Consider the following 24,794-nt stretch of genomic DNA (forward strand, 5'->3'; position numbering starts at 1 on the left):
TTGGCTTAAATGCAATTCCAGACCAATTTAACTGCCTCAATTGCCTCTTCGGGTCAGAAGCAAATAGGGATGGACAAGGTGTCAGAGTTGCAAGTAATTTCCACAATCCATGACCAAAAACTGTTAATGTATTTAAAAAAAATTAAATATGCAATTTTTACTTCTACAATTTGTGCTTAGAGAACAGTTTATCTGTACCTTGTTGGGGGAAATCAAGGGCAATGCGTAGGCAAAGTACAATTCAAGCAAAAGATCGCCTGAGAAATTATTGAATACGAAGAAGTTTGGAAAGGACAGCACAACCTTTTCTTGCTCCATTTTTTTCTTTCAAAAATTGTAGACTTTCCCATCGAATGTCAATAGAAAAGAAAATCAAAAGCAGTTGCTTACTGTTGTTCAAAGCTGGACATCTTCATTTCACAAGGCAAAATCTGTTGGTTTACTTTGTGATTGGACATGGAGTGTATGTATACCAGATAAGATTCCCAGCATTACGGTGGTTAGACTTAGCAAAGGATCCTAGACCTCATTAATTTCAAGAGAGACAATGGAGTAAATGTTATTTTGCTTTAGTTTAATATTTTTATTCATGTGTCATAGAGTCATACAGCACCGAAACATCCCCCAGCCCAACTCATTCATGTCGACTGAGTTGTGACATCTAAGTTAGTCCCATTTTCCAGTGTTTGGCCCAGATCACTCTAACCCTTCATGTCCATGTGCCTCTCCAAGTGTCTTTCAAATGCTGTTACAGTACCCACTTCAACAAACTCGTCTGGCAGCTCGTTCCATTATACCCACCAACCTTAGAGTTTAAAAAATGCCCCTCGGGTTCCTATTAAATCTTGCCTGTCTCACCTTAAACCTATGTTTAGGGCGGCACGGTAGCGCAGCGGTAGAGTTGCTGCTTTACAGCGAATGCAGCGCCGGAGACTCAGGTTCGATCCTGACTACGGGTGCTGTACTGTAAGGAGTTTGTACGTTCTCCCCGTGACCTGCGTGGGTTTTCTCCGAGATCTTCGGTTTCCTCCCACACTCCAAAGACGTACAGGTATGTAGGTTAATTGGCTGGGTAAATGTAAAAAAAAAAATTGTCCCTAGTGGGTGTAGGATAGTGTTAATGTGCGGGCATCGCTGGGCGGCACGGACTTGGTGGGCCGAAAAGGCCTGTTTCCGGCTGTATATGATATGATATGATATGATATGTCTTCTGGTACCCTGGGTAAAAGACCCTGTGCATTCAAACCATCTATTCCTCTCATGATTTTATATACTTCTATAAGATCACTCCTCAACCTCTTGCACTCCAAGGAATAAAGACCTAGACTGCCCAACCTTTCTCTTTAGCTCCAGCCCTCAAGCCCTGGCAACATCCTTGTAAGTCTTCTCTGCACTCTTTCCACCTTAATGATATCACTCCTGCAGCAGGGTAACCAAAACTGAAACTATATTCTAAATGCTGCCTCACAACTGTCCTGCACAGCTATAACATAACACCCCAAATTCTATACTGACTGATGAAGGCCAAAGTACCAGAAGCCACCTAAACCACTTGGATATTTGTGATACCATTTTTGGAGAACTATGTACCCGTACTCCTAGATCCCTCTGGTCTTTTATCCTTCTAAGCTTTTATGAGTTTTAATTTACTTTCTATTTTACTTTAAATATTTAGTAGTTCTTTTATTTTTTTCAAATTACTGACATAAAAGTATTAAAATCTATGATGACCACAGGCATCAATGCCCCATTGCAGACTATCTGGCTGCCAAAGGTTGGCAACAGCAATTCAGGAGCAGGCCCTGGTCGCCCTGCACACCCAAAATGTATTCAGGGGATCTCCAGAGGGAAATGGGGATATACTTCCACACCCAGCCAGTTCAGTGCCAGCAAGGACAGGCAGGATAGCATGATCTGGTCCAGTGGTTCACATCACCACAGCGTAGAAAGCAGTGGTTTTGAACTCAATGCATCGTTTGAATTACAATTTGGAGTTCAGCTCATAAACGACCACTAGTGAGGCTTAGTGGCACAACTGCTGCCTCACAGCGCCAAAGGGGTGGGTTTGATCCCGACCTCAGGTGCTGTTTGCATGGAGTTTGCACATACTTCCCTTGGCCGTGGGTTTCATCCCACATCTCAAAGACAGGTGGGTTTGTAGGTTAATTGGGCCCTAGCACGGAGGGAGTGGATGCAAAAGTGGGATAACATCGGTCTAATGTGAATGGTCAGAGTGGACCCGGTGAGACGAAGGCTGTATTTCTACAAACTAAAGCTAAAAACTAAGCTGTTGAAGATCCATGTGAATTATTAATGAACTTCAGTGGAAGGAACTAAGAGATGTGCAAATCTCTGGAAGAACTAAGGATGGGCAGCCAACACACTAAACATACTAAAAATGTTTTTTTTAAATCATTTAAATCAGCAAATCAAGTTGCACTTGATTAGCCAATGGTCATTAAATTTTACAAGCTGCAGTAACTTTTTGCATGTAACTTTACGGTTGATTTTCTAAACATATTCCCTTGAAACACGGATTGGGTTTTAGATGAAGGATTAGAATTACATCGTTAATGCAATCCAGTTCTAATGAAGTTAATGTTGTAACATTTGTTCTTTGAACATAGTTAAATGTAGCTTTTCTTAGTAATACACTAATTATTAGCTAATATTTCCAGAATGCCCTTTCTGATAACGTAAGATCAGACTTGGAGTTTGCCACTTCAGATAGGAAAATATTAATGCATTAATTAATTAATCCTCCAGGGAAAGACTTATCTGAATGTGTACCTACACATTGTTTAAAGTCCCCTTGAATATCAAAAGCCTCAAGTACTCATCTTTGATTTTATTGTCTTCCTTTCACCTTTCTATGATAAAGGAGAGAACAGAGGTAACAATTTCCTTTATAACTTTGTATAATATGTAGGTACAATTTGCAACAAGTGTGGCCCAAATTAATTGTTAAAAGGACTTATAAATACAGGAAGCAATACCACAATCACTAGTTCACAAATTATTGGAGTAGAATTAGGCCATTCGGCCCATCGAGTTTACTCCGCCATTCAATCATAGCTGATCTCTGCCTCCTAATCCCATTTTCCTGCCTTCTCCCCATAACCAGTGACACCCGTTCTAATCAATAATTTGTCTATCTCTACCTTTAAAATATCCACTGACTTGGCCTCCACAGCCCTCTGTGGCAATGAGTTCCACAGATTAACTACCCTCTGACTAAAGAAGTTCCTCCTCACCTCCTTTTTAAAAGAGAGCCCTTTAATTCTGAGGCTATGACCTCTGGTCCTAGACTCTTCTGTCAGTGGAAACATCCTCTCCATATCCACTCTATCTGTGCCTTTCATTATTCTGTAAGTTTCAATGAGGTCCCCTCTCAACCTCTCAACTCCAGTGAGTAGAGGTGGATGTAAACGCATTTATTACAAGCATGTACAAGCATTATTCCTGCACATCGCTTCAGGTTTGGGTAAAATAAGTGAGGCTTTCAAAAATCCACATTGAATTTCCCTTTTATTTCTAGTTAAATCTACTAATCTCGGCTCCACTTTTACTTTTAATTATGAAATAATATTATACTTTTTATACAATCAGAGAACAATTCTGCCTTTATTAAAAGCAATGTCAGATTTATTTTTAAAATTTGGTCCAGAAATGACACATGTGGCATTACAAACTAAAGGCAATGCAAGCATGTTTTGAAAATTGATCTCTCCATGAAATTCTCCTCAGGTTTGTGGTTGTTTTCACTTGAAAAGCAGGGGACAACTTATTTGTTGGTAAACATTATATACATATAATATATTGAACAGTTATCTCCCAATACCATATGATACATTCAGTTCCTGCAATCTTGCAGTGACTACATCACAGGTTTAAATCTTTCAAAGAAAATTCACGCGAGGATAATCATAGCATACATGGCACCTTCTGCGAGAATAAAAGACAACACCAAAAGGATATTTAAATTGTACAACACAGCAATGTATTTTATATATATCACACAATACAAAAATAATGGATTAGAGAAATTATAAGGAAAATAATTTCTGTTAAAAGTTCAGATGATGTGGTCACTCCAAGTATGGCTTTAAGGTTATCTCAACCTTTCAGTAGGACTGTTTTGTTTGCAATCATTCTTATTTATACATCTTTTTATATACAATGTATTTGGATGGATACTGAAGAGATTATTTAGATTAAGGATTCAGAAAGTTAGAGTTAGTCACAAGCTTTTTGCAATTAGAACATTGTTTTAGTAACTAAATATCACACTTACGTACAGATTAACGATTACCAATTCTGGCAGTACACATTTACACTTAGAAATCTAAGATGCATTATTATGACATTCATTTTATTTGAATAGGTTTATCCCAGTGGAAAGAGTATATGAAAATATGTCACCCATATCAAATGTACAACATTGTTATATGCATTATGTCAAAATATATTTCTGTGTACAGATGTAACATGGAAAATGGCTACTGATTTTGACCTCATAAGTCAAAACATTTCAGTTCTATTTTATTTTGCTTGTGCAATAAGAGAATGGAGTAACAGGTACCAACAGACAGCAATCTCATAATGCAAAGTGGCTCTCTGCTCAGTCCTCCAACCCATATTGCAATTTACCAATTGTGGCCACGTTAGTGGGACACAAAGTGCTTTCTCAATGGCTTGAGGGCAAAAACTGTCAAGAGATTCTACTGTACTGAATTATTTATGCAGCTGACAGGGTCACTGCATTCAAAATGGCTACAGTCACTTGCATGCTTCATCTCAAGTGGCAAATAAGACAGTGATTACAAAAGATATTTTATACTTTATATAAGTAGGCAGCTCAGGAAGTAAGATAAGAATAGGTAGCTCAAGTTTGGGAGCTGACACTGAAATGACACCTGCTGTGATTGCATGTCCCATGGGTATGGACTTGGGGAAGTCTGGAGCAAAATACAAAATAAAAAGTAGTCGATAAAATTGGATGCAATATCATTTTATAGAATACCTACACAAGGACCTGTAAAATGAAGCAGCCTGATATCACAACATTTAAATATTTATAGAATTCAAAAGAGAATCAGAAGGGTTATATTTGCTGGGATTCGCATAACTATTGCAAAAAAGAATTCCTGTTAGAAATTCATAATACTTTAAACTCTTGTTATAATGGGCGATTGGGAGGGGGGGGGGGGGGAGTAGATGTCCGATATTACCGACTGTCCGCTATAACCATGCAAGGGATTACCGAATAATAGAGTTGTATAAGTAGCAGAAACAAAGAACTACAGATGCTGGTTAATAAACAAAAGGACACAAAGTGCTGAAGTACTTCAGCAGTCCAGGTAGCATCTCTGGAGAACATGGATAGGTGACGTGTCAGGTCGAGACAATTCTTCGGACTCTTGGTCTGGAACCTGATCTGGAGTCCAGGTGAGTTGACGACCCCAGCCTGCTCACAGCCGGGGGAGGGGCGTGGATCAGCGCTGTCAATGGCCGCATTCTGCAGGAAGCCGGAGTGCCTGAAAGTGGGGGAGGAAGCTGTGTGAGCTGGTGATGGTGGCAGTAGGACCAGCCTGGAAGCGGCTGGGGAGGCAGTGCCAGCTAGGGGTCTCGTCGGCAGCCCAGCCTAGCAGTGGTCGGTGGGTCTTGCCTGGAAGTGGCCTGGTAGGCAGAGCGGGCTAGTGGTGGCGTTGGCAGGTCAGCCTGGAAGTGACTGGGGAGCTGGTGCGGGCTAGGGGTGGCATCGGCAGCCTGGCCTGGCGGTGAAGGTCGGTAGTTCCGTCCACTACAAACAAAGTCTGTTATAAAGAGGTTCCTCATAATAAGGGGTTACTGTAGCAATATGACTAACTCTTTCCTGTTTAGCATTTATTGGTGACATTGCATGGAGAATGGAGATGATTGGGCAGACAGAGGGGAAGGGTGGAGCTGGCCTAAAACTTGTCTTTGGACCCAGGGGTAAGAGTGAGTGAATTTCTACTGCTGTTGCATTAGCTTCTTCACATAATTAAGGTAATAGCTTCCTCTGAAGTTAGACAAAAAAACTCAAATGAACCAATTAGATAAACAAAACAGTTATTGGTTTTTTTAGTCATTAGTATTGATGCCAAGGAACAACTACATTCACTTACTTTCCTATCATCAATGAAAGCACTGGTTCTGATCTCCTTGAAATCAAACCGGGCCTCTGACGACGATTAATCCTATCAAACGGACAGAGTCATCAAAAATAAATCTCCAGCATAAAGATTATGCTCATCTTTCTGGATCCCAAGCGTATAAGTTAATGAAAGGTTCTCTCATTACAATGGGACACTGTGTTTGGCGTTTCAGTATTTTCTTGAAAGATGATGTCAAAGTGAACATTCTTTTTGTTTAAAAAAAGGTCAAAAGTTCCAAATATTGATTGCACGGTGCATGAAGTTTGTCTGATATCCATCTCCCTTCAGTAAACGTTTAGTTTAATTGTTTTTCTTTACTAAATTACTTGATATGAACTATTGTTCTGAATAGCATATTTTGCATTGTGCTACTTTGGATAATAGGTTACTTAAAAAAAAAAAAAAATCTCCATAATTCAGGAAACATCGTTCAATCTTTCTGAAAATTTTTGAATGTCAGACTATAGATTTTCTCAGGAAAGAAGTATTGAATGACATTCCCATGTTACTTTGTCCTAGAATAACCTGATATGAATGCATTTAGGTATTGAACAGTAATCAACTATAACTTCGTAATTTATAATCACACAAAATGATTTAATCATTTGTCATGTTGTTTTAGCTTATTGAATATTTTTCTTGAAATTGTGAATGCAAATGAATTTGAGACTTTGAGTACCTGATTTAATGCAATCACTTGAACTCAATCCTCAGCGTCAAGATCTTCAGACGAGGGATAACAAAACAGCAAATTTCCATTGTTGTTCCATTAGCTCCTTCACATAGCCGAGGGTGAACACTTTCATGCAACAATACTATGGACAATATAATTTTTCTTACACCTTGAACAAATTCTTAAGCAATCACAATAAATAAACAAATGTTTAGTGTTTCATTGCCCAGACCTTCATTTTGAAGAATTACCAAGAGGATTTGTTTCTCAAACCAACTTTAAAATTGCTGTAGAAAACCTTGCAAGACAACACTGCAAAATCACTGTAAAGTCACCATGAAAATTAGTGCATTAAATAAATGTATTTGTAGCATTAGAGCAGTGTTAGTCAGGCGAGCCTGGCCATTTCCCCATGCAGGTGTCCGCTGACTTGCATCAATAATTAAGGAGGTTAAATGAAATCAGCAGGGGAATGGGCAGCACGGTGGCGCAGCGGTAGAGTTGCTGCCTTACAGTGAATGCAGCCCCGGAGACTCAGGTTCGATTCTGACTACGGGCGCCGTCTGTACGGAGATTGTGCGTTCTCCCCGTGATCTGCGTGGGTTTTCTCCGAGATCTTCGGTTTCCTCCCACACTCGAAAGACGTACAGGTATGTAGGTTAATTGGCTGGGCAAATGTTTTTAAAAAATTGTCCCCAGTGGGTGTAGGATAGTGTAGTGTGCGGGGATCGCTGGGCGGCGCGGACCCGGTGGGCCGAAGGGCCTGTTTCTGCGCTGTATCTCTAAATCTAAATCTAAAATTTATTTTTGCCCTCTGAGTACGGAGCTCAGTAAGATTTCCCATCCATTGTAATGTCATGCCAGAAACAAAATGTAAATGGCATTTGCTTATTGAGGGCTTTCACTGGCATGTGCAGGTGTTCATTATCTTCTCAATACTCAGATGATTAAAAGTTATGTCTGTGTCTCAATAAATTACAGCAGAAATCTTAATGATAAAACTGCTCCATGAAAGCACTGAAGGTAATAATAAGGCACTCCCATTACTTAGTCACAAAAGGGGTGGCACAGTGATGCAACGGTAGATTTGCTGCCTTACAGTGCTTGCAGCTCCGGAGACCCGGTTTTGATCCCGACTACGGGTTGTGCCTGTACAGAGTTTGTACATTCTCCCCATGATCACGTGGGTTTTCTCCGAGATAGAAACATAGAAAATAGGTGCAGGGGGAGGCCGTTTGGCCCTTCAAACCAGCACCGCCATTCATTGTGATAATGGCTGATCATCCACAATCAGTAACCTGTGCCTGCCTTCTCCCCATATCCCTTGATTCCACTAGCCCCTAGAGCTCTATCTAACTCTCTTTTAAATTCATCCAGTGAATTGGCCTCCACTGCCTTCTGTGGCAGAGAATTACACAAATTTACAACATTCTGGGTAAAAAAGTTTCTTCTCACCATAGTTTTAAATGGCCCCTTTATTCTTAGACTGTGGCCCCTGGTTCTGGACTCCAGGGAACATTTTTCCTGCATCTAGTTTGTCCAGTTCTTTTATAATTTTATACCTCTCTATAAGATCCCCTCTCATCCTTCTAAACTCCAGTGAATACAAGCCCAATTTTCCCAATCTTTCCTCATATGATAGTCCCGCCATCCCAGGGATTAACCTCGTGAATTTACGCTGCACTGTCTCAATAGCAAGGACGTCCTTCCTCAAATTAGGAGACCAAAACTGCACGCAATACTCCAGATGTGATCTCACCAGGGCCCTATACAGCTGCAGGAGGACCTCTTTGTTCCTATACTTAAATCCTCTCTGAAGGCTATGAAGGCCAGTGAAGCTTTCTTCACTGCCTGCTGTACCTGCACGCTTACTTTCAGTAATGGTGGACAAGGACACTGTCTCGTTGCACTTCCACTTTACCTAATCTGACACCATTGAGATAATAATCTGCCTCCTTGTTTTGGCCGCCAAAGTGGATAACCTCACATTTATCTACATTATACTGCATCTGTACAAGTCACCCTACAATCTCCTAGCATCCTCTTCACAGTTCACACTGCCACCCAGCTTTGTATCATCCGCAAACTTGCTAATGTTACTTCTAATTCCATCATCCAAATCATTAATATATATTTTAAATAGTTGTGGCCCCAGCACCGAGCCTTGCAGTACTCCACTCGCCCCTGCCTGCCATTCTGAAAAGGACCCGTTTATTCCTACTCTTTGCTTCCTATCTGCCAACCAATCTTCTATCCATGTCAATACCCTGCCCCCAATACCATGTGCTCTAATTTTGCTGACCAACCTCCCGTGTGGGTCTTTATCAAAAGCTTTCTGAAAGTCTAGATACACTACATCCACTGGCTCTCTTTCATCCATTTTACTTGTCACATTCTCAAAAAATTCCAGAAGATTAGCCAAGCAGGATTTCCCTTTCATAAATCCATGCTGAGTTGGACTAATCCTTTTACTGCTATCCAAAAGAGCCGTTATTACTTCTTTAATAATTGACTCCAGCATCTTTCCCACCACCGATGTTAGGCTAACTGGTCGATAATTCCCCGTTTTCTTTCCTGCTCCTTTCTTGAAGAGTGGGATAACATTAGCTATTCTCCAATCGACAGAACTGATCCTGAATCTATTGAACATTGGAAAATGATCACCAATGCGTCCACGATTTCTAGAGCCACCTCCTTGAGTACCCTGGGATGCAGACCATCAGGCCCTGGGGATTTATCATCCTTCAGTCCCATCATTCTACCCAATACTGTTTCTTGCCTAATGCAAATTTCTTTCAGTTCCTCTGCCTCCCTTGAAGCTCTGTCCTCTAGTACATCTGGGAGATTGTTTGTGACTTCCTTAGTGAAGACTGATCCGAAGTACCTGTTCAACTCTTCTGCCATTTCCTTGTTACCCATAATAATTTCACCCGTTTCTGCCTTCAAGGGACCCACATTTGTCTTTACTAATCTTTTTCTCTTAACATACCTAAATAAGCTTTTACTGTCCTTCATATTCTTGGCCAGCTTCCCCTCGTACTTCATCTTTTCAGCCCTTATTGCCCTTTTTGTTACCTCCTGTCGTCCTTTGAAAGTTCCCAATCCTCTGGCCTCCCCCTACTCTTTGCTGTGTTATACATCTTTCTTCTAGTTCTATTCCATCCCTAACTTCCCTTGTCGGCCATGGTTGCCTCTTACTTCCCTTAGAATCTTTCTTCCTCTTTGGAATGAAATGATCCTGCATCTTCTGGATTATGCCCAGAAATTCCCACCATTGCTGTTCCACTGTCATTCCTGCTAGGTTCCTTTTCCAGTCGACCTTGGCCAGCTCCTCTCTCATGCCTTCATAGTCCCCTTTGTTCAACTGCAATACTGACACTTTTGATTTAACCTTCTCCTTCTCAAATTGCAGATTAAAACTAATCATATTATGGTCACTACCTCCTTTACCTTGAGTTCCCTTATTCCCCAATCTGGTTTATTGGAAAACACTAAATCCAGAATTGCCTTCTCTCTGGTAGGCTCCAGTACAAGCTGCGCTAAGAATCCACCTCAGAGGAACTCTACAAACTCCCTTTCTTGGGATTCAGAACCAACCTGATTTTCCCAGTCTACCTGCATAATGAAATACCCCATAACCACGGTGGCATTACTTTTGTTACATGCCAGTTTTAACAACATGAGCGCAGCCCTCTCCACCACTGAAAGCATCTACACGGTGTGGCCACCAAAGGACTGCATATATCATCAAGAATCCACATCATCTGGCCTATTCTTTCTTCACACTGTTACCATTGGACAGGAGGTACAGAAGCCTGAAGCTCTACACCACTGGCTTCAGGAAGAACTACCTTCCTACAGCCATCAGGTTCAGTCTCCACCTCCACAATGGAACATTAGGGACCACATCTTGCACTACCATGGTTTTTTTTCCAATTATGGTTTGAACTAATGCCTTGTTTTTTGCAGTTTTTTTATTTTCACCATCTTGTGGAATGTGTAAGTAATGTGCAATTGATTCAAATTTATGTTCTGTGTGCTGTCAGAGTCTATGTGCTTGCGATGCTGCTTCAAGCAAGATTTTCATCGTCCCTGTACCTTACTGTGCTTGTGCATGTGACAATAAACTCAACCTGATGTGACTTGAATTGACAACAAAGTTACATGGTGGTTAAGAAATCTTCGGTGTTTGTGTTGCCCAGGTGCCATTATTCACAATGCTTTTCCGTCAAACTAAGAAATATATTCCATGTTTTGTTCATCTGTACTTTTGAGTAATTTTGAGAAACATAAACTAATTTCCACATTAAGACACCAAACATTCACAAAAATAATTTCCTCTATATCAGAGCAATATACACAGTTTGTTAGTTCCTAGTTTTGAGACAAATCTACACAATCCCTTCTTTACTCTAGTAGGAATACATCTTAAAGTGCCGAGTAGACTAACAAAACTAAAGACTTTCAAAACTCTTGGGTAAAGGCTCTATGGTCAATGTGAGCTAGATGTTATTGCACACAACAAAAATGCTTCACATTGTCACTTTCTGGTGATCAATACAGGTATAGTATAAAACAAGAGCTGAAAAAGTCATCGAGGTTTAAAGTGCAACATAACTAAAAATTACAGGAAACACTCAGCAGGTAAGGTGGCATTTGTGGAAAGAGCAGTTTGCATTGCAAAACAATGGCTTTTCATCAAAACTTGTGTACAGTTCAACAACCTAGATATGAAGTCTGATCCCCTCTCCAAAAATGTTTTCATGCAATTTCTGTTTTATTTAAAGATTTCTGCTTTCTGATCAATGTTTCAAGTGGGCTTCATCATAAATTTCAAAACTCCGAAGCTTAAAATGATATTCAAACTACTTTGAATAAAATTCAAACAAAATTCTGGAGTGATGACTGAAAACCTTTGTAATATTGCATTCGCTTCTGAGTGATACTTCTTAGGAAGGCCTTGGACATTTAGATGGAATGGGTAGAGTTGAATGTTCAGCCATGATTCCCCAGAACTATACCGGGATTTCATGGTGCAGGCTGGAATGTCGTTGAGTATACAAGATCAAATGGCAAACAATTAAGGGGTTTTAAAAAGAGTTCATTTAGAGTAAAATAATGTCTTCTATTTGGAATATCCAGAATAAAGGATGATTTCAGAATGTACTTTTACCTCCCCCAAACATATGTTGATAGAAATTAGAATCAATCTTTATAGAATATATAGACCAGTACTGCATAGCAACAGGCCCTTCAACCGATGATGTCCATGTCGAAAATAATGCCAAATTAAACTAATCCCTTCTGTCAGCAAGTGCTCCATATCCTCTCCATTCCTACATATCCATGTGTTTATCTAAAAACCTCTTCAACACCACTATCGTATCTGTTTCAACTACCACCCCTGGCAACACATTCTAGATGCCTAGCTCTCTCTCTGTAAAAAGCTGACCCAGCACACCTTTAAACTTTCCCCCTCTAGAATTTGACATTTCCATCCTGATAAAAAGGTTTGGACTATCTACTCATCTATGCTTCTCATAATTTTTAAAAAAACGTCTATCAGGTGTCCCTACAACCTCTGATCTTGCAGAGAAAATAATCCAAGTTTATCCAAACACTCCTTGTAGCTAATATTCTCTAATCCAGGCAGCATCCTGTTAAACCGTTTCAGCATCTGCTCCATTGCCTCCACATCTTTCTTGTAATGGGGCAACCAGAACTCCACACTATAGTCCAAATGCAGCCTGAGCAGTTTTATAAAGCTGCAGCATGACTTCCTGACTCTTACACTCAATGTCCAGACCAATAGAGGCAAGCATACCATATTTGTTCTTTACCATTCCATCTACTTGTGTTACGACTGTCAAGGAGCTATTGATATGAACCCAAGATCTCTCTGTATATCAATGCTGTTAAGCATCCTGTCATTAACAGTATACTATCATGTTACCTTTGACGTCTCAACGTGCAACACGTCACATTTGTCCAGAAATCTGCCATTTCTTTGCCCTGATCTGTAACGCATTTTTAACTTGCGGTACCTTTGACAGCCTACTTCACTGTCCACAATTTGACACATTTTTGTGCCGTTGGCAAACCTATTAACCAACCCATTTACATTTTTGGTCAAGTCATTTATATATCATAAACAGTGGAGGTTCCACACTGTGAAACGCCACTGGTCACAAACTTCCAACCAGAAAAAACACCCTTCCACCACTACCTGTGTCTTCTATGGGTAAATCAGCTCCGATTCCAAATTACTGAATCATCGTGGAACCCATGCATCTTAATCTTCTGGATGAGCCTATCATGAGAATATCACCTGTCAAAAAGTGGAGACTTGGGCAATTGTAAACTTTCGACCTGAAATTGAGAGATTTCTCTTGGCTAGGATTGTAGAAGGGAAAGATGAACTTAAAATGCGAATTGATAATAATTTAATTGAGCAACGAATCAGGACATGGAGCTGAATAGCCTCCCATATACTTACTATTAGCATGCCTGCACAACTGAAAATTAAACTATTGTTTCTCTTTTCATTTATTTGACCCCTTTCGGGGTGTTTCTTTGCTGATTTAATTTAACTTGTTTAAAAGAAGAGGGGAAGTCAACATTAAAGGGGGAAATGACTGACGATCTGAATCAGAGATTACAAGGGTGGTAGGTTATATTTCATTTATTAGCTTAGTCATAAATATTCTACTGAGACTACGAGTTAAAACATCTGAAATCTCGCTGATCACAACTTTTAAACATTTAGAACAGTTAAAATTTCAGGTAATAGAGTTTCATATGAACAGGTGCATGTTATTTTATAAATTCTCCAATGTTAAAGATATAATAAGGGAAGAGTAAAGGAAACATTAGTTCGCACCTACTTATACTTTACCAGCCCTGGGGAATATTCAATGTCGAAATTTGGTGGCAAAAAAGGAGTTAAATTCATTTCAAACAATGATATCCATAACTTGGCAGGTCCAGAAAAATGACTTAATGTAAAAAAAAACATCAAATTTAATATATATGTTTTTGGTGCTGGCATTTTAGAATGCTATAGGGTATTTTGACCATTACATATAACAGGTATAAAATGTGTACATTGGAGCTTAGGTGAGTTAAGGTATATAGCTCAGTATACCACCTCAGTCTTATGATATAAATGTCTATCTGCTAACATATTGACATCTGCTTAGTGTTGTTTCACTACATGAACTGCTTCTATTTGACACCCACAGCTGGGCTTAAAATTCTGGGGGATATCACTCTCTGGGGGTGCACTTCTGTTCATTAGTCTCTCCACAGGCCAAACAGAGCGCTGGCAGGGGTTTGTTATGCACCTAGGAAATGTTTCAACATGCTTTCCAGGAAATGCAATTAATCTCTGGGAAGGTCAACTACTTTTAGAAGACAGGCGGGGTGACCTTTCATGCCGAAGAATTTTTTAAATGTCATTAAGTCTTTGGCTTTATAGAGGGAGTGTGGCATGGCTCTGAAGTTCCTGCTGGCATTCAGCGCCTCTGCAACATCCATACAAGTGAGGGTTATTTACTTTGGTTGAATGTCCCTTGAAAAGAGGATACAAGGAGAGTTCTAGTTCCTTTGCTGGAAGACCTGGCAGCACTGCAGTGGAGTGAGGCCTCTGGATATTCAGACAATTTAACCAAGTGTCAACCATGGCTACACAGTGGCTCACCATTATTGATATTTCTAAGGCAGAGATTGACAGATTCTTGATTAGTATGGGTGTCAGGGGTTATGAGGAGAAGGCAGGAGAATGGGGTTGAGAGGGAAAGATAGATCAGCCTCGATTGAATGGTGTAGTAGACTTGATGGGCCAAATAGCCTAATTTTGCTCCTATCAGTTATGAATTTATGAACCGTGTAGAGCTGCTGCCTTAGTACCAGAGAACCGGGTTCAATCCAGACCTTGGCTGTTGTCTGTGTGGGGCTTGAGCATTCTCCCTGTGACCATGTGGGCCTTCTCGGGTGCCCCGGTTTCCTCCAACATTCCAACGATGTGCGGGTTTGTAGGTTAATTGGCTTCTGCAAATTGCTCCAAGTGTGTAGGGAATGGATTTGAAAGTGGGATAACATAAAACTAGTGTGAACAAGTGAATCGGAGTGGACTAGGTGGGCCAATTATCTTGTTTCCATGCTTTATCTTTCAATAAATCAATCAGATAGAGCTTTGCTGTGGCTGTCTGATTATTGGATTCTTAGGTCTGATACTTTGGTTCTTGGTGGCCAATGTCTCCATGGTACAACACTGAAACAGTAATGTATGTCCACGAAAAACATATCCTAATTGCCCACAATACTATAAAATTAATAACTTTACAATTTAAGGGAGCAAATAGAATCAACGTGCTTGCAAACAAATAAAAAGTTATGGTTAAAAAGTAATTCTCTAGTTACGAAATGTATGGGTTTATTTTTTAAATGCTGACCAGAGCAAATAAATTGAAAACAGAATCTCCCCAAAAATATGTTTGAATTTTGTGGATCAAATGCATAAAGCCCATGTGAATCATTGGAATAAAACCAACATCTGGATGATTTTAATTCTAAATATGTTTTGATTAATACCCATATTGACCAAAAGAAATGGCTATGAATATACACTGTTAAAGCTGCAAATGTAACAAGAATTCTTTTTTGAAATTTTTTCTATTCATTTTGTTTGGAGACTTGAATTTTGGGACAAATATAATCACATTATTAATTATGAGTTCGATATGTTTCAAAGCACCTGATATGATTCTGAGTAGAGCCGAAACACAAGTGCCTGTCTTCTGGAGAGGTTTCAACATTTTGCAGCTTTAACTGCTGGGGCTTCGGGTCTAATTGGAAACAACCATGTCACGTGCAGAAAAAGGGTCCATCACAAGAGGCAATATATCTTGCAGGCACACATGAACAGAACAAAAGGACTAAAACCAGGCAGATTTCCATCGATAGGTCACTTACAAAGGTATCAAACCCACAGGCCAGACTCGTGGGCTATCTGCTGCAGGACGTTGGGGGCCCCTGATGCATTATAAGATTGCATATAAGCAAATAGAAGACAATTACATTTGCTCAAACTGTATTACATTGCTACAAGGTGCACATTCATTATCAACTAATTGTTATTTTATCTATTCCTTCTTGATAATAAGATATTCAATTGTATTCACTTTTTTAAACATCAAAAAAGCCAAAAGACTACGACATGTAAAATATGTGATATGTAAAATATCATGTTATGCAAAACAATCTATTATGCATTAACTTAATAAGCTATTCCATGTTGGTCAACACATCCACTTGGTATTCATTAATGAACACCATTAATATATAACATTTTGGAAATGAGTGTTAAGGTGATGGGAAAATTAAACCAAATCTAGAGAAACTTCTGATTTTAAAAAAAAATCTTTACTTGTGGGGAATCTAAATGACACATTCAACAAAAGGAAAAATATTATTATTTAATTAAGTTGTTCTCACAATATAATAATTATATCAAGTATGGCAATAATAAAATAAATACTATAGGGACAAATTACTGGTACAAAAGCGTTTCTATCAAGACGTTCCTGTGAAATCAAAAATATGTGTGGAGAAAATTACAACAAAGCATCATTAGAACAAAGTAGGAGTGCTACCGTCTTGTGGTATGTTGACAATATGTTTTTCTTCATACATGGGACATTCAGTAGAAGAGTTAGTAAGTCACGTTACAGCTGTATTGGATGTTGGCAAGACAGCACCTGGAATACGTCTGGTTCTGGTCGCCACGCTATAGGAAAGATGTGATTATAGTAGTGCATTAAAGATTTACAGGGATGTTGGTGGGACTGCTGGGCTTGAGTTATAAGGAGTTACCAGTTTTCCCTGAAGCATGGGAGGCTGAGAAGTGACCCTTTTGAGGTTTATAACATCACGTGGGGCATAGATAAAGTCTTTGCCCCAGGTTGGGAGAGGCTAATACACGATTTAAGGTTTAAGGTGACAGGCAAAGATTTAAGAGAGACCTGAGTGGCAGATTTCTAAACATAGAAACGTGGAAAATAGGTGCAGGAGGAGGCCATTCGGTCCTTCGAGCCAGCAACATTGGGAACATTTTTCCTGCATCTAGCTTGTCCAGTCCTTTTATAATTTTATATGTTTCTATAAGATCCCCTCTCATCCTTCTAAACTCCAGTGAATACAAGCCTAACACAGAGGGTTGTGCTCATATGCAGTATGAACTTCCAGAGGAAATTGTGGAGGTGGGAACAATTATAAAGTTTAAAAGACATTTGGACAGGTCTGTGGTTCAGAGAGGCATCTTGCTGGGCATTGAAGAATTTGAGTGAATGGCCTATTTCCATGCTGTGTAACTCCATGGCTCTACCCACCATTCAATACAAAAACTCAAGTAGTTGCACTAACCACATACTTGAAATTAAATGTTATGCTTTGGTTATTAAGTACTTTAATGATACTGATAACGATTGTGAGCATACTGCATCTTTATTGTAATGAAGTGGGATTAAGAGAGAACTACAACTTGTGCACACTATATGAGGTGTACCGATGCCCTCTTCACAAATTTAAAATGTAATCGCATGGAAATTGCCCATTTGGCCAAATTCATCAATGCACACCAAGATGTCTTCCTGAATTGTATGGTGTGATGCTGTTTAAATTCATCAATTGAGACTGTAAATCAAAATTTCAATTGGCTGAAAATCTGGAATCAAGTGCTGATTGGTTACGTAGATTTTTTTTCCATAAAAGTATCAATAAACTCAGTAACAAATGGATACATCCACAAAAGGCCCAGTGTCAGAGACGGGGAAAAAAAAAACATAAGTAAAACACACATTAAAGATTTTGATAGCTTTGCTTGCAGAGGGTACAAAATAAAAAAATTAGAAAAGATTACAAAGAAAATGCGGAGGAAGCTGGAGATACCCTGATATTTGGTGTGGTGTCTATTGACACACAAGCACTGTCTAATGTGAGCTGCATGACCAGGAAGTGTGTGTGAATGTATGCTTCCCCTCCATGGAATAGCATTTTACAGGTTCAATATACTACACACCGTCAGGAAAATATCTGGAGTATTGTGTACAGTTTTGGTTTCCTAATTTGAGGAAGGACATCCTTGTAATTGAGGCAGTGCAGCGTAGGTTCACGAGATTGATCCCTGGGATGGCGGGACTGTCATATGAGGAAAGATTGAAAAGACTAGGCTTGTATTCACTGGAGTTTAGAAGGATGAGAGGGGATCTTATAGAAACATATAAAATTATAAAAGGACTGGACAAGCTAGATGCAGGAAAAATGTTCCCATAGTTGGGCGAGTCCAGAACCAGGGGCCACAGTCTTAGAATAAAGGGGAGGCCATTTAAAACTGAGGTGAGAAGGAACTTTTTCAGCCAGAGTTGTGAATTTGTGAAATTCTCTGCCACAGAGGGCAGTGGAGGCCAAATCACTGGATGGATTTAAGAGAGAGTTAGATAGTGCTCTAAGGGCTAGGGGAATCAAGGGATACGGGGAGAAGGCAGGCACGGGTTACTGATTGTGGATGATCAGCCATGATCACAATGAATGGCGGTGCTGGTTTAAAGGGCAGAATGGCCTCTTCCTGCACCTATTTTGTATGTTTCTATGTTTTTAGTGTAGTTGCAAAAATATTTTTAAGTATAATTTGGCGTAGTGTCTATATTGATGGTGATTTCATAGCTATGATCATTTAACAAATGAAAAAAATGCTTGCCGCCTCACAGAAATAAAAGGGTAATTTGTTTTACAATTTGCCCTTTTGTTTCAAAGGACTAAATATTAGACTCTAGGAACTTTGCCAGACTCTGGCAGAAAGATTTGTTTTTAATATCCCTACAAGTACAGTACTGTTTTTTTCTGATATTTAAACTAAACCTATCATGAAAACTAATCACTAAACTAATCATGAAAAATATACAAAACACATATTGGTCATTCATCAGAAGTTGTTAATTGTCACATACGTTTAAATGAGAATGTGATCTTTCATACATTTTTGTTGTCTCCAACTTAATTCTAAAGGATTTAACAGCGTGCACTTTGACTAGAATACAGTTCATTCTTAATTGCATTCCTCTCCCATGTTAGTAAAGATTATTTCTGACTTCTATTTTTGCATAATTATTGTAATTTGTGCCAGGAGCTTTGCAATGCTTGGAAAAACATGTTTCTTCAAACAAAGAAAATCAAAAAACTGCAAATGCCAAAAATCTGAAATAAAAACAGAAATTGCCACAACTGGTCAAGCAGCATCTGTGAAAGAAGAAACAGATTTTTTTTCCAGGACTCGAGGGCCTGAGTTATAGGGAGAGGTTAAGGTGGCTAGGACTTTATTTCTTGGAGTGCAGGATGATAAGGGGTGATCTTAAGATCACGATGTACAAGATCATGAGTGAAATAAATAGGATAGGAGATCAAGAACCAGAGGACATAGGTTTAAAGTGAGGGAGGAAGGATTTAATAGGTATCTGAGGGTCGTAGAGTGACACACATGGAAACAGGCCCTTCAGCACAACTTGCCCACACCGGCCAACATGTCCCATTTGCCTGCATTTGGTCCATATCCCTCCAATCCTGTCCCATCCATGTACCTGTCTAACTGTTTCTTAAACGATGAGATAGTTCCAGCCTTGACTACCTCCTCTGTAGCTTGTTCCATATACCCATCACCCTTTGTGTGAAAAAGTTATCCCTCAGATTCCTGTTAAATCTTTTTCCCTTCACCTTAAACCTTGTTCCTTTGTTCCTCGATTCACCTACTCTGGACCAGAGACTCTGCATCTACCCGATCTATTCCTCTCATGATTTTATACACCTCTATTAGATCAGCCCTCACTGTCCTGCTCTCCAAGGAATAGAGTCCCAGCCTACTCGACCTCTCCCTATAGCTCACACCCTCTAGTCCTGGCAACATCTTCGCTCACCCACTCCCCTGATATCAAACTGAAGAAGGGTCTCGACCCGAAACGTCACCCATTCCTTCTCTCCAGAGATGCTGCCTGTCCCGCTGAGTTACTCCAGCATTTTATGTCTACCTTCGATTTAAACCAGCATCTGCAGTTTTTTCCTACACATCCTCGTAAATCTTCTCTGTACCCTTTCCAGCTTGACAACAACTTTCCTATAACATGGTGCCCAGAACTGAACACAATATTCTAAATGCGGCCTCACCGACAGCTTATACAACTGCAACATGACCTCCCAACTTCGATACTCAATACTCTGACTGGGGAAGGCCAATGTGCCATAAGCCTTTTTGACCATCCAATCTACCTGCAACTCCACCTACAAGGAACCACGCACCTGCATTCCTAGATCCCTCTGCTCTGCAACACTCCCAGAGCCCTGCCATTTACTGTGTAGGTCCTGCCTATGTTAGCCTTCCCAAAATGCAACACCTCACATTTCTCTGCATTACATTTCCATCAACTATTCCTCAGCCCACCTGGCTAATCGATCATCATCCTGCTGTCATCTTTCACAACCTTCTTCACTATTTGCAAAACCACCCATTGTTGTATCATCAGCAAACTTGCTAACTCATCCAAATCATTGATATAGGTGACAAACAATAATGGGCCCAGCACAGTACCCTGAGGCACACCACTAGTCATTGGCCTCCAGTCTGAGAAGCAACTTTCCACTATCACCCTCTGCTTCCTACCATGGAGGCAATTTGCTATCCATTCAGCTATCTCTCCTAGGATCCCGAGTGATCTAACCTTCCAGAGCAACCTACCATGCAGAACCTTGTCGGGCCAACACTTTTTTCTAAAACACACAGGGTGGTAGGTATATGGAACATGCTGCCAGAGGAGGGAGTTAAGGGGGGTACTATCACAACGTTTTAAAAACATTTGGACAGTTATGTGGATAGAATAGGTTTCGAAGGATATGGGCCAAATGCAACAGGTGGGGCTAGTGTAGACGGGGCGTGTTGGTCGGCATGGGCAAGTTGGGCCGATGGGCCTGTTTCCACACTGTATGACTCACGCAATTAGTTAATCCAGTACAATAACAACATTTAAAATACATTTGGATAGGTGCATGGATAGTCTGAAGAACGGTCTCGACCCAAAACGTCACCCATTCCTTCTCTCCATAGATGCTGCCTGACCCGCTGTTACTCCAGCATTTTGTGTCTACCTTCGATTTAAACCAGCATTTGCAGTTCTTTCCTATACTTGAAAAGAAAATGTTTAGAGAAAAATGGGGGCAAATGGGACTAGCTTAGATGGGCAGCTTGATCAGTATTGATGAGTAGTGTTGATGGACCTGTTTCAATGCTGTATAGTTCTATGACCCTTTATATTGGATGAGATTACAAATGTATTTAAAGCTTCGCCCTTTTAAACAAATCCATTAGGTTAAATCTAAATGCAAAAATTATCCTGCACATATTTGACATTAATTCCCGGGATACAGTATATGTTTTTATAATTTATGAATTATTTAATTTTTATTTTCCTCTTCACATGTAGAAGCATTGTCAAACATAATTCTAGTTAGTTTGGATCTTTTCTTAGCAAATTGATTAGTTAAGCAAAGATTGAAATTCAATGTTCCCTGTAGCTCCTTCCCACTTTATTTCAAAAAAGGAGGACTACTAATCTTGGTGGGAATATAAATCATTTCCTCAAGTTTCGTAGATATTGTTTGCAAGGCAGGTGCTTTTTGCATATCCAATTAGCCTGAATAAAGCGTCAGTTAAGAATTTAATAGTGGCACTGTGGCGCAGCGGTAGACCTGCTGCCTTACGGAGCCAGAGACCCAGGTACGATCCTGACTATGGGTGTTATCTGTATGGAGTTTGTAGATTCTCCCCATGACTTGCGAGGGTTTTCTCCAGGAGCTCCAGTTTCCTCCCAAACTTCAAAGACATATAGGTTTGTAGGTTAATTGGTTAATTGGTTTGGTATAATTGTAAATTGTCCCCAGTGTGTGTCGGATGGTGTTAGTGTGCATGGACTCGGTGGGCCAAAGGGCCTCATTTCCACACTGTATCTAATGAAACTAAATTCATCAAATGAGTGAGCGCGGTATCACATATATATCGAATCTGTTCAGGACTGTAGATTTCTTCACTTAAAGACATTGGTGAATTAGGTGGGAACTTCCCCAAACTGTTGCTTCCTGGTTTCTTTGACTGATACCTGTCCAGATTTACTTAATAACTCAAAACTGGATTCTCCATTTGTAGGAGTGGGGTTTAAATTAAAGTCCATAGATCAATGCTACAGGTCTTGGCCAGAGAGGTAATGACTCACAGCACCAGAGACCCAGGTTCTATCCTAAACTCAGGTGCTAATTGTGTGGAGTATGCATTTTCTCCCCATGACCACGTGGGTTTCCTCTAGCAGCTCTGGTTTCCACCCAGATCCCAAAGACGTGCAGGTTTGTAGGTTAATTGGCCTCTGTAAATTGCCCCTTATGTGTAAGGACTAGATGAGAAAGTGGGCAACATAGAAGTCGTGTGAATCGGTGATTGATGGTAATGATGGACATTGTGGGCCGAAGGCCTGTTTCCATGCTGTCTCTCCAAACTCTCTCAACTAAAATAAATTTGGGCTGTACTGGCTAAAAAAAATGAATGATTTGGACTACTACAAATTATTTTCCTTTTAATATATTGATATCTGTTTGATAACAAGTAAGTTTGCACAATAAATCTCATTTTCAAGTACATAGACAGGAACCTGAATTAGAAAAGTGCTCTGGGGATGAATTCTTAAGGCATTTGTAGAACATTCCACTTGCCCATTGCCAGTTATCAAATAGAGTAGTTATTAGTTTTAATTATCATTGGTAATATCTTGGATCAAGAAAAGTCAAGCTTGACTAATCTTCTGGAATTCTTTCAGGATGTAACTAGGAAAATTGACAGGGGAGAGCCAGTGGATGTGGTGTACCTCGACTTTCAGAAAGCCTTCGACAAGGTTCCACATAGGAGATTAGTGGGCAAAGTTAGAGCACATGGTATTGGAGGTAGGGTACTGACATGGATAGAAAATTGGTTGACAGACAGAAAGCAACGAGTGGGGATAAATGGGTCCCTTTCAGAATGGCAGGTAGTAACTAGTGGGGTACCGCAAGGCTCGGTGCTGGGACCGCAGCTATTTACAATATACATTAATGACTTGGATGAAGGGATTAATAGTACCATTAGCAAATTTGCAGATGATACAAAGCTGGGTGGTAGTGTGAACTGTGAGGAAGATACTGTGAGGTTGCAGGGTGACTTGGACAGGTTGTGTGAGTGGGCGGATGCATGGCAGATGCAGTTTAATGTGGATAAATGTGAGGTTATCCACTTTGGTGGTAAGAATAGGAAGGCGAAAGTGGTGTCAAGTTAGGAAAAGGGGACGTACAACGAGATCTGGGTGTCCTAGTGCAGCAGTCACTGAAAGGAAGCATGCAGGTACAGCAGGCAGTGAAGAAAGCCAATGGAATGTTGGTCTTCATAACAAGAGGAGTTGAGTATAGGAGCAAAGAGGTCCTTTGCAATTGTACAGGGCCCTAGTGAGACCGCACCTGGAGTACTGTGTGCAGTTTTGGTCTCCAAATTTGAGGAAGGATATTCTTGCTATTGAGGGCGTGCAGCGTAGGTTTACTAGGTTAATTTCCGGAATGGCGGGACTGTCATATGTTGAAAGACTGGTTTAGGCTTGTATACACTGGAATTTAGAAGGATGAGAGGGGATCTTATCGAAATGTATAAGATTATTAAGGGGTTGGACACGTTAGAGGCAGGAAACATGTTCCCAGTGTTGGGGGAGTCCAGAACAAGGGGCCACTGTTTAAGAATAAGGGGTAGGCCATTTAGAACGGAGACGAGGAAAAACTTTTTCAGTCAGAGAGTTGTGAATCTGTGGAATTCTCTGCCACAGAAGGCAGTGGAGGCCTATTCTCTGAATGCATTCAAGAGAGAGCTAGATAGAGCTCTTAAGGATAGTGGAGTCATGGGGTATGGGGAGAAGGCAGGAACGGGGTACTGATTGAGAATGAACAGCCACGATCACATTGAATGGCGGTGCTGGCTCGAAGGGCCGAATGGCCTACTCCTGCACCTACTGTCTATTGTCTTTTGTCTATAAAAGGGAAAATAAACTCCTGAATTGAAATAAATGGTATGTGGAAATATTAAGAATCAATTTGATAATCTAACCAGTAGTCTCAGTTTGCTGGCTCAGATTTTTTCTATATTTTTGCATTAGAACATTATGTCCTTCTAATTTAGAATTTAAAAGAATAGTTTCGATGTTATAATAATCATATATTTATTGTTGTTTTTAGTAATAAAAAAGTGATGTTATTTTGAATCATTAAAGTTTAGCAGATTCTTCAGTCCATCATGGCTTTCAACCTAATTTGTAACAGTCAAGTAAAAATATGCTGGAATATACTCAGTAGGTCAGGTGGCATCTGGAGTGCAAAATGAAAGGTGAGCCATCCAGGTTTATGAAATATTAACTTTCTTTCCCTCTTCATTGATGAGTTTTTCCAAAATGTTCTGATTTTCAGCAGATGCATTATTTTCCTTTTACATAAAATGCAAAATGATTTGGTTTAGTAGTTTATTGTTCTTACAATTACCATGCTTGTATCCTTCTAGATCTGCAGAAAGATTAATTATAGTCAAAAGTGTTTGTGCTTGTCCATTAGTACCACAGGCCATAATTTCCAGACCATAAAACAAAGTGCTGGAGGAACACAGTTGGTCAGGCAGCATCTGTGGAGGGGAATGGAGAGGCAACATTTCTGGTTGCCTTCAGACTGGGATCCTTCTTCAGACTGAGAAAGTTTGAAAAGAGATGTAGGAGTGGGGTAAAGCCTGGCAAGTAATAGGAGAGGGTTAGCGGTTGGCAGATGGGTGGAGATAGTGACGGAGGCTAGAGGGTTTG

At 40.0% G+C, this 24,794-nt stretch overlaps 1 protein-coding gene across 5 annotated transcripts in view; it reads right to left on the reverse strand.

The window, feature by feature from the left end:
• The window catches only part of pde4d (phosphodiesterase 4D, cAMP-specific), an 805,358-nt gene that overhangs the window by 135,680 nt on the left and 644,884 nt on the right, over positions 1-24,794 (reverse strand). The gene's annotated exons all lie outside the window — the stretch shown is intronic.

The sequence above is a fragment of the Rhinoraja longicauda genome, chromosome 1, assembly GCF_053455715.1.
Source record: "Rhinoraja longicauda isolate Sanriku21f chromosome 1, sRhiLon1.1, whole genome shotgun sequence".
Classification (NCBI taxonomy): domain Eukaryota; kingdom Metazoa; phylum Chordata; class Chondrichthyes; order Rajiformes; family Arhynchobatidae; genus Rhinoraja; species Rhinoraja longicauda.